Source organism: Ascaphus truei, unplaced genomic scaffold (assembly GCF_040206685.1).
Source record: "Ascaphus truei isolate aAscTru1 unplaced genomic scaffold, aAscTru1.hap1 HAP1_SCAFFOLD_588, whole genome shotgun sequence".
Classification (NCBI taxonomy): Eukaryota; Metazoa; Chordata; class Amphibia; order Anura; family Ascaphidae; genus Ascaphus; species Ascaphus truei.
Window position 1 is genome coordinate 206,131 of NW_027456920.1, and position 12,085 is coordinate 218,215.

General features: G+C 46.4%; 1 long non-coding RNA gene across 2 annotated transcripts in view; it reads right to left on the reverse strand.

The window, feature by feature from the left end:
* LOC142485400 (uncharacterized) overlaps positions 1-11,744 on the reverse strand; it is an 84,451-nt gene extending 72,707 nt beyond the window's left edge. For both annotated transcript variants that reach the window (XR_012798455.1, XR_012798456.1), the window contains exon 1: positions 11,606-11,744. This is a non-coding gene — a long non-coding RNA (uncharacterized LOC142485400). The remainder of the gene's footprint in view (positions 1-11,605) is intronic.
* Positions 11,745-12,085: the final 341 nt, after the last annotated feature.

Here is a 12,085-nt window from a genome sequence, read left to right on the forward strand (position 1 = left end):
CATCACATCTGTTGCTTGGTTGACGTATCATTTCTCCAGCTTTTTATTGTATTGTTTTTAAATAGATTATATTTATTTAGTTGAATAGATATTTATTTAGTTTAATAGATATTTATTTAGTTTAATAGATTATATTTCTAAGTTTAATAAGTTATATTTCTTAGTTTAATAAGTTATATTTCTTAGTTTAATAAAATATATTTCTTAGTTTAATAAGTTATATTTCTTAGTTTAATAAGTTATATTTGTTAGTTTAATAAATTATATTTCTTAGTTTAATAAGTTATATTTCTTAGTTAATAGATTATATTTGTTAGCACAGTAGATTATATTTACTAGTATTTAAGTCTCCCCCTCAGTGCCCCATTAGGACCCGTGCGCATATTTCACATCTTTTCGGAGTCGCTTATTTTTTAGACCCTCGGAGCCGAAACCTAAAGGGGTCAGCTAAGAAAGTTCGGATCAAGAGGAGCCGCACAGCTTAAAGACAGAACATTTCCAAGGGAGATGGAGACAATTTGGGTAAGATCTGATTAAAGGACATCCTTTGAGGAAGGAAAGGGTGACAGGGGAGTCTAAGAGGGGGGTGAGAGAGCAAGGTGGTGTGTCAGATTGGGGCAGAGCAAGAGAACGCAAAAATGATGGGGATTTGCTGCACACCAAAAAAAAACAATAAGTAGTGATACTTTTACCGGTGCCCCTTAGTCTCAGGGAAGACCGGCATTTCGTCCAATGGATACAATATGATTGATGGGAAAGGGCACACGGATTTGAATAAAAAAAGATAATTTATTGTGCCACAGACTACAATGTTTCGGCTGCTGGCCTTTCTTTGCTGGATTTAGTGGGTTTAGCCACTTTACCTGAGAAAGACCAGCAGGCCGAAATGTTGTTGTCTATGGCAGTGCAAGAGAAAACAGGTTGGGGGGGGTGGGTTCTCGCAAAGTCGCCGACCCATGGGTGAGTGTCCCCGGTGGAAACTAGTCCTGGACCCCGGGAAAGCTGTCTGTGGCCCATACAAGCTGAGTAACATGTAAAAAGGACACATGTATGTTCAGAATGAGTTAGCATGGTATTTTGAGAGGCACCATAGCAGGTCAGTGCAAGTCAGTGCAGAGCACTGCAAGGTCAGTCAATATGAGGAAGGGTCCGATGGAGGAGTTGGAGGGTCCCAGAATATCTCTTAAAGCAGGGGTGCGCAAATCAAGGGGCACGACATTTTCTTGGGAGGAGGGGCTCGGCGCTTACAGAGGCCCCTCGCTCTTCCCCACAGCATTTAAATTAAATGCCGGAGATCGCGTGCAAGGCCTCTGTAAGTTCCCTTTCCTTGTCTCCGGTGGCTTCTGGCGATAGCAACGTGGCGTCACATGATGTGGCATTGCCATAGCAACGTGATATCACATGACGTCGTTACATCAGAACGTCGGAGACAAGGTGGGGAAGGTGGAGGGGGGAGCAGGGGGAAAAGGTTGTGCAACCCTGTCTTAAAGCATTGCCTTGCATACAGATCAGAGGCCAAGAATGGATATGGATATCCGATGTGAAGCCGGAAATAAGACAGAAAAGACCGTTTCGGGGGAAGAAGGTGAGTGATGAAATAGCCGTCACTGTGTAACTCTTCCAATTACCTGCAACTTCATGCAGAGAAATAGCAACGCTTGTTTTTAACGTGCTAAGCGCCTAATGGGGAATTCAACTGCTGAGAAGTTAAGGGAGTTACTAACCCAAACTCAGCGACGTTTCTGTGTCTCTGTGATAACTCCCCCAGGACATGCCTGAAAACCAGAGGTAACTCAATGTATTTTTGATAAATAGAAACATGACCTTCTGGGGAGGGGTATATAATGGGTACTGGGCCTGGTGAGGTGGGTATAACGAGTACTGGGCCTGGGGAGGGGCGTATAACAGGGTACTGGGCCTTGGGAATGTTGTATAACTGGGTACTGGGCCTGGGGAGGTGGGTATAACGGGTATTTGCCCTGTGGAGGGCGGTATAACGTGGTATTGGGGATGGGGTATAAGTGGCACAGGAGCTCTTGCGATACAGAGTATCACTGTCCCTGGTTACAAACACTTCATGTCTCCTGCAGATCAGGACACACACGAAGGTGGTGCCCTTTGTGCCACCAGACGACGAGGCGGGCTACGAGGCGGACGACGAGGCATACGACAAAGCGGGCGTCAAGTGGAACAATGAGGTGGGCTACAAGGCGGCCGATGACGCAGACGTGGTGTACGATGACCAAGGAGCATACGACAGGTGTGGCCGGATCTGCTGCTTCACCTTTTTTAGGCGGAGGAGAAGACCCCGGGAGCAGGTAGGAGAATACGAGAGGTGCGGACAGATCTGCTGCTTCACCTTTTTTAGGCGGAGAAGAAGCCAGGTGCAGGTAGCAGAGGAGCCAGGGCGTAGATACAGGGGTATTCTAGGGGCCCTGAGAAGTTGGTTTGACCGCAGGAGAGGCAGATAAGATCAGGAAGGCTGAGGGAGGGGCAGGTACTAGAGGGAGATAGGGATATTGGGCGTGAGAGGGTGAGAGAGAACAAGGAGCAGGGCCAGAGCACGGGTTTCATGCGCCCGAGGCAAAACTTAAAATTTGTGCCCCAGTTGTATAAAAAATAATAAGATAAATAAAATAATAAAATAAACAGTGGCATAGATATCGGGGCTGCAGGGGGGTGCGACCGCACCCCAGCGCAACGCAAAATAAAAATAAAAGGGCGCCAAAATACTGGATAAAAAAAAGAATAATAATTTTAAAAAAAAGATAAATAAATAAAATAATAAGAGGAAAAAATAATAATGATTATTAATGCGCCCCTAGGACCTCTGCGCGCTAGGCGACCGCCTAATGGCCGGCCGGCCCTGCGAGGTATGCGGGAGGAAAAGGGGTGAATGGGATAGATATGCAGGGGGATGGGGGAGCAGGTGAGTTATACACAGGGGCACAAGGGCCCCATCACCCGCATCTCTATATACTGAGTGTGCCCCTGTGTATAACAACGCTGATCTGTGCTGCTCCATCTGATCTCACTGCGCAGTGATCCAGGGACCATCCGATCGCCATTTAATGGGGTCAGGAAGGAATTTTTTTCCCCCATTGCACAGCAGGGGTTATGTTTCGCCTTCCTCTGGATCACAGCAACAAACTGCACTTTGTGCATGAATTATCAGTGAGATCTTTATACACCCTGCATTGGTCTTCACCCCTTTGCTGCCGGAGGGGCCTGCAATGCATTGCTCTGCGTGTTACTATATCGCTCTGCAATGTGCTGCAGGCCCCTCCCAGCAAAGAGATTCATTATTTCAATAAAATACTCTCTTTAATCAAACCTATGTGTAGTGTCTTTTCTATCCGTTGTATCTATTGCTAACAGCTCAGTGATTCTTCCCCAGGACGCTGCACTAGTGTCACGCTGCCAAGCCCAGGTGTGAGGGAGATTTATAGGGTCACATATACACTTCTGCCAAAACACGAGTGCAAACAGGAAGCCCCTCTGATCTCATATATTTTATTACACAAAACGGTATCTAAAAAGGTAAAAATAACATACATGGGATTCTGCTACAAATATCTCTCTAATTACAAACCAATTAGCAAATCATTCAGATTAGTCGAGCGAAAAGAAAGGGTTAAGTATCTCATGTACAGTATATGCAGTGTAGGCTATTCTGCAGCATTACATGCAGGGGACAACGTTTAGGGGATATAAGTAATGCTGATCTCAGAGCTGACCGGCTGACCTGCTCTACTGGCTGACCGGCTGACCTGCTCTACCGGCTGACCGGCTTCTCTTCTTTCAGCTAAATGACCTGAATTGTGGCCCCTGTATCTCCCAATTAAATGTTTTATTGGCATATTCTTGTTTGACTCGTTCTATACAGACATTTTCTATATATTCATTGTGGGATTTGATAACATCTGTAAGATCTCTCAGAATATCACATTCTGTACGTTTGTGTTGAAGATTTTTCCATTCTCAATTTACTTAATATTAGTTTTTGGCATCAATTATTTATATCGAGTCCAAAATACCTTTATACAGAATGCTGTTCCCTTTAGCCCACAAATGCTGCTTCATTAAAGCCCATGGGTGGCACTTTATGCATTCTCAAACTTTTAGGCAACATCCCTAATTTCCAAAAGTGGGATTAAATCTGTACATATTTAAATGGTTAATTTTCTTACTCAGACTCCTAAATCCCTCCCCAAATATATCCGTTTCACATAAAAGTGTGTGCGCTTCTCCTTCCGCCTAACTGGCACGTCGTCCTTACGGGCGCCACTCCTTGCAACTCCACGCTGCCCTCCAGTGGCAAAAGAAATAAGATACATTTACTATACTCGTCTGGCAGCTGCTCCCGTATAAGGTGGGTAACTCTGTATTAGGGGTCTTGGTAGACTATATTTTATACTTATGTCGGATAGATGAGGAATTAATATTCCTAACGGGTTATTGTGAGAGGCCTTAGATCTTATCCTATATGCACGCAGCCCTCGCCTCTCTGACCTTGAACACGTACTTCAATCTGATTTTTGAGACTTGAAACTGGATTTCCCAAAACAAACTGATTTTAAACACTGACAAGACTGTAACAATGGTATTTGGGACCAGAGCTAAATTGCTAAAGCTACCAATGACAGAGCTTCAGATAAAAACCAGCTCTAAAACCATCCTAGCCCCTGTTACTTGTTTGAAATATCTGATCATTCAACTCCCATTTAACATTTGGGTTGCACATTGATACCCTGACATCCAAATCCTATGCCAAACTAGGTGTACTTTAAAGGAACAAATCCTCCCTAAGGCCCTCATGCAGTAAGCAGCGATAAGCCACTTATCACCAGCTTATCGCCAAAAAAGCCACACTGATACACACACACACACACACAGATACAGACACACTGATACACACACACACACCGCGCCCTGATGGCAGGGGTGGAGGCGTGGGGCTCCTGCTCTCCTCTGTCTGCCGTTACCGAACCCTTCCTATTCCCCCCTCTCTTGCTTTTCCCTCCTTTGAGGCTCACACTGTCCAGATCTTCTCTCCTCTCCCTGTTCATGTGGCGGTCATCTATCGCCCACCTACCTCTACTCATCCCCCTTCTGCCTTTCTCTCTCACTTTGAATCCTGGCTCTCTTTCTTTCTCTCCTCAGACTCCCCTGTTCTTCTCCTTGGGGACTTCAATTGCCACATTGATGACCCCTCTCTCTCTTGGGCTTCCCGCTTTCTTTCTCTTACCTCTTCTTTTGGCCTTCAACAGTGGACTGCAGCCAGCACCCACAAGGATGGCCACTACTTAGACCTGGTTTTCACTAAAAACTTATCTCTCTCTGATTTCTCCATTTCCCCTTTTCCTCTCTCTGACCATCATCTCATCTCATTCTCTTTATCTCGCTTCTCCCCTTCTCCACCTCCATCTACCCCCCGGTTCTGCAGAAACCTGCGCTCTATTCACTTACCTGACTTTGAGTCCACTTTACACTCCTCCCTCTCCTCTCTCAGCTCTGCTACAGACCCTGACAACCTGGTCAGAAAGTACAACTCTGTCTTGTCCTCATCTCTTGATCTACATGCCCCGCTTTCTCTCTGCCGCCCTCGCCCTTCTAACCCTAGACCCTGGCTAAATTCCCACACGCGCATGCTGCGTTCCTCCACTCGTTCCTCTGAACGCCTCTGGAGGAAGTCTCACACTCTCGCAGACTTCCTTCACTACAAATTTATGCTATCCTGTTTCAACTCTGCCCTCTCGCAAGCTAAACAAGCCTACTTTTCTGCACTAATAACATGCACAAGTCTAACCCACGCCGACTGTTCTCTGTCTTTGATACTCTACTCAAACCACCCTCAGCTGCCTCTCCTTCCTCCATCTCCGCTCAGGACTTTGCAGACTATTTTAAGGAAAAGGTGGAATCCATACGGCAGAACATCCCCTGTTTCTTCCCCCCATCCTACACCTCTTCCTAACTCTCCTCCTGCCTTCCTTGAGTCTTTTTCCACTGTCTCAGAGGAGGATGTGTCGCTGTTGATCTCCTCTTCTCCCTCTACCACTTGCCCTCTTGACCCCATTCCCTCCCATCTCCTAAAACCTCTAGCTCCTACTATAATCCCTACGCTTACACACATTTTTAACTCCTCCCTCTGCTCTGGAACCTTTCCATCCTCCTTCAAACATGCAACAGTCATACCATTACTCAAAAACAGCAAGCTTGACCCTACCTGTCTTTCTAACTATCGACCTGTCTCCCTCCTGCCTTTTGCCTCTAAACTACTTGAACGTCTTGTATTCTCTCGCTTGCTCCATTTTCTCAACACTTATTCTCTCCTAGACCCTCTACAATCTGGCTTCCGCACTGCTCACTCCACGGAAACAACCCTCACTAAAATAACTGACGAGATCCATGCTGCCAAAGACAGAGGTCATTACACTCTGCTCATATTACTCGACCTCTCTGCAGCATTTGACACCGTGGACCACCCTCTTCTCCTCCACATTCTCCATACTCTAGGTATTCGGAACAAAGCTCTATCCTGGATCTCATCCTACCTCTCCCATCGTACTTTTAGTGTCTCTTCTGCTAACACCTCCTCCTCCTCTATTGATCTCTCTGTGGGGGTACCCCAGGGCTCTGTCCTGGGACCTCTTCTCTTTTCTCTGTACACACTCTCTCTAGGTGACCTAATAACATCTTTTGGGTTTAATTATCACCTCTATGCCGACGACACACAAATATACTTTTCAACACCTGACCTTACACCTGCTGTACAAACCAAAGTTTCTGAATGTCTCTCTGCTATATCATCCTGGATGGCCCTCCGACGCCTTAAACTCAACATGGCTAAAACAGAGCTCCTCATACTTCCTCCCAAACCTGGCCCTAATACCTCCTTCCACATTACTGTTGGAACTACAATCATTCACCCAGTAGCCCAAGCACGCTGCCTAGGGGTCACGTTCGACTCCTCTCTCACATTCGCCCCTCACATTCAAAACATTTCTAAAACTTGTCGCTTTTTCCTCCGCAATATAACTAAGATACGCCCTTTCCTCTGTTGTTCGACTGCTAAAACTCTGACTCAGGCCCTCATTCTCTCCTGTCTTGATTACTGTAACCTCCTGCTGTCCGGCCTTCCTGCCTCTCACCTGTCTCCCCTACAATCTATCCTAAATGCTGTTGCCAGAATCACTCTACTCTTTCCTAGATCTGTCTCAGCATCTCCCCTCATGAAATCCCTCTCCTGGCTTCCGATCAAATCCCGCATCTCACACTCCATTCTTCTCCTCACTTTTAAAGCTTTACATTCTTCTGCCCCTCCTTACATCTCATCCCTAATTTCTCGGTATGCACCATCCAGACTCTTGCGTTCTTCTCAAGGATGTCTTCTTTCTACCCCCTTTGTATCTAAAGCCCTCTCCCGCCTTAAACCTTTTTCACTGACTGCCCCACATCTCTGGAATGCCCTTCCCCTCAGTACCCGACTAGCACCCTCTCTATCCACCTTTAAGACCCACCTTAAGACACACTTGCTTAAAGAAGCATATGAATAGCACTGTGGATATTCTAAACACGATACATAATGCTTGACCCCCTGCAGACGCACTTACCAGAACTCCCTCCTACTGTCTCTGTACGTTCTCCCTACCTACCAATTAGACTGTAAGCTCCTCGGGGCAGGGACTCCTCTTCCGAAATGTTACTTTTATGTCTAAAGCACTTATTCCCATGATATGTTTTTTATATTATCTGTTATTTATTTGATTACCACATGTATTACTACTGTGAAGCGCTATGTACACTAATGGCGCTATATAAATAAAGACATACAATACAATACAATACACACACACACAGATACAGACACACTGATACACACACACACACACACACCCACCCACTAATACACACACACACACACACACACACACACACACACTGATTCACACACACACACACACACACACTGATTCACACACACACAGACCCACTGATACACACACACACACACACACACTGAAACACACACACACACTGAAACACACACACACACTGAAACACACACACACACTGAAACACGCGCACACACACACACACACACACACACACACACACATACACACACACACACACACACACACACACACTGATACACACACACACACACACACACACTGACACACACACACACACACACAGATACACACACACACAGATACACACACACACACACACACAGATACACAAACACACAGAGATACACATACACACACACACACACACACACATACACACAAATACACACACACAGATACACATACACACACACACACACACACACACACACACACACACACACACACACACACACTGATACACATACACACACACACACACACACACACACACTGATACACATACACACACACACACACACAGATACACACACCCACACACACCCACTGATTCACACACACACACACACACACACACACAAAGCTGTGAGCGCCGGAGGGGCAAAGGTGGGAGCGCCGGGGGGCAAAGCTGTGAGCGCCGGGGGGGGGGCAAAGGTGGGAGCGCCGGGGGGCAAAGGTGGGAGTGCCGATGGGGCAAAGGTGGGAGCGCCGGGGGGCAAAGGTGGGAGTGCCGATGGGGCAATGGTGGGAGCGCCGGGGGGGCAATGGTGGGAGCGCCAGGGGGGCAAAGGTACAAGGTGGTACAAAGGTAGGCGCACCCCCGCTACCACCTCCTATTACCCCCCCTGGCTGGGACCCGGGACAGAAAGGGGACACTCACCGCGAACAGAGGAGCCGGGAGCGGGAAGACACTTGTGCTCTGCACAAAGCGGAAGTCCCGCCCCCGGCTTCCTCTGACCTGCCTGCAACCAATCCCCTGCGGGCCGGCCGGCATTCTAAGTCCCGCCCCCGGCATTCTCCTTCATTCAGTCTCCCCGGCAGCATTCACACACACACATAGAAAATACTTACCGGCCGCCGCATTCTCCTCACCGCCGCTGCCCCGCAATACCGGGACCAGGGACAAAAATCGGGACATAACCGGGACGGAGCTAAAATCGGGACAGGGCAGAAAAAACCGGGACTGTCCCGGCAAAACCGGGACGAATGGTCACCCTACTTACAGACTATTCACTTGAGTGGACCATAAAGTGTCTTATAGAGGGAACTCTAAGGTGTCTTAAGATGCATTAAGATATATTATGTATGTAAATATTTATTTATATAGCGCTTTTATAAGAGAGGCAATACAGTACAGAGAATTATAGTACAATAAGTGCAACAAACAAAATCAGACAATAGGAAAGGAAATCCCTGGCCTGCAGAGCTTACAGTCTTAATGCTAGATCCATGGAACTCTGTTGTGTTTATGCTAATAACGGGACATTCCTGAAATTGGTACCTGACCCTGTGTGGTAGGCAGAGACACAGGAGCAGTGCCTGCCAATATCATAAAGAGCAGTGCACTTCCTATTTAGTAGAAGTGTGTGTCAGAGTTAAGAGTTCAGTCCAGAGTTAGAGTCTGCTGAGTCTGTCACCTGGCTGGCCCAGGGTGACAGAGAGAGCCTATATCAATTGGCCGTTGGAGAAGGGGAGCCATCAGCCTCTGAGTAGAGCTGATGCAACCTTAGTTAGGGAGGTGGACCAATTCCTCTCACCCTGTTTAGGGGGCGAGGGAAGAGCTAGCCCCACCCTGGGTGCCCTTGACCTGGGGTGGTGGCAGGGACACAGAGACCATCCTGAGGGAGAGCAGTCCTGTGTGGAGGAAGACACCCTGTACCTGATATATAGTCTTGTTGCTGCTATTCTGCTGCTGTGAATAAAGAGCTGCGGCTGCTTTTAAAGATATACAGTGTGAGACTGGAATCTCTCATCCCCGAGGGGGGGGGGGGGACTCTCTGGAAGGATTCCACCCGTATTCCTGGGGCTCAGAGATGGAGGCGCTGCACCATTACATACATAGTTACATAATAGATGAGGTTGAAAAAAGACGTACGTCCATCAAGTTCAACCTATGCTAAATTCAGACAACAGATACTTACTTATTGATCCAGAGGAAGGCAAACAAAAAACCCCATTAAGGGGAAAAATTAATTCCTTCCTGACTCCAAGAATTGGCAATCGGATTAATCCCTGGATCAACATCCTTCCCATATATACTTATTTGGTATATCCCTGTATACCTGTCCCATCTAAAAAGATGTCCAACCTTTTTTTGAACAAATCTATTGTATCTGCCATCACAGTCTCCATGGGTAATGAGTTCCACATTTTAACTGCCCTTACTGTAAAGAACCCTTTCCTTTGTTGCTGGTGAAATTTCCTTTCCTCCAACCTTAAGGGATGGCCCCGAGTCCTTTGTACTGCCCGTGGGATGAATAGTTCTTTTGAAAGCTCCTTGTATTGTCCCTGAATATATTTGTATATAGTTATCATATCCCCTCTTAGACGCCTCTTTTCTAATGTAAATAAATCCAATATAGCTAGCCTCTCCTCATAAGTTAGAATGTCCATCCCCTTTATTAATTTGGTGGCTCTTCTCTGCACTCTCTCTAGTTCCAAAATGTCTTTTCTTAGGATTGGTGCCCAAAATTGTACTCCATATTCAAGGTGTGGTCTTACTAATGCTTTGTAAAGGGGCATAATTATGTCTACTTCCCTTCCATCCATTGCCCGTTTGATGCAAGATAAGATCTTGTTTGCCTTTGCAGCTACTGCATGACATTGGGCACTATTGCTAAGCCTGCTGTCTACAAGCACCCCTAAATCCTTCTCCATCAAGGATTCCCCCAATATATCTCCATTTAATTTGTAAGTCGCCTTTTTATTCTTGCATCCCAAATGCATAACCTTATATTTATCTGTATTAAACCTCATTTGCCATTTACCTGCCCACGTTTCCAGTCTCTCCAAGTCCTTCTGAAGAGAAATTTCATCCTGCTCTGATAAGACGGAGGCATTCACCCCAGAAACCTGATCCTGTCATCCCCCATACCATCGCGGGAGACTCAGGCCCCCCTGTTGCCAGCAGGTATGCACCACACTCAGACACGTAGCCAGACCCTAGTACAGAGGAGGGGGGCCCGATCTGCGATTGGCCCAGGGAAGGGGGGCTACATTGGGAATCGATGTTATTTTTCTTCATATTAATGGGTATCCTCAAAGCGAATGATATGCCAAAATGACGTCCATTAGCAAAACTACAATTGTTTCTTCACTTTTTCTGCTTGATCAATAGGGTGACCAGATTTCGAAAATGAAAAACCGGGACACCTTAAAAAATAATTTATTAAACAAATTACATCACGTGACACCCCCTGTTGCCATGACAACAAGACACTCTGATGCCCCTGCAGTGTTAGTGTGTATAGAGGTGGGGGCTTTGCTTGGGCCCTTCAACTCTTACAGCCAGGGCATTATTGGCCAGGAATGCCCAGTTCGGAGGGGATTACTACTTCAAAATGTATTTGATTCGTAACAACATCAAAAAACTCTAATACCAATAACTAACAACCACAGACAATGATAATCTAAACCATCAAATAAAATGTCTACGGCCCTTGTTCAAGCATGTTTGCGGTACTTACCAGATAAATCAGTGCCTGCAATCCACGACTGTATCCGCCTCTCCGAGCGTCTGAAAGCAACCCAGCGTTCCTGGTGTGTGGCTGAAGAGGTGAGGGACTCCCTCCTCTCAAACGGAAAAGAAGAGCAAAAAATAGAGTTGGAACATACCTATCATACAGGGATGAGAGAGAGAGACAGAGAATGAGAGAGAGACAGAGAATGAGAGACAGAGAATGAGAGACAGAGAATGAGAGAGAGACAGAGAATGAGAGAGAGACACAGAGAGAGAGAGAGACAGAGAATGAGAGAGAGACAGAGAGAGGGACATAGGGAGAGAGAGACAAAAGTAATGTACTGTATAACCATTATACCGTACCCCCTAGTATTCGTGTAATCATTGTCCCACACCCCCTTTTACTCACGCTTTGGCAATACTGAAATGTTCTTTTGACAGAGACACACAGAGAGAAACAGAGACACACAGAGAGAGACAGAGACAC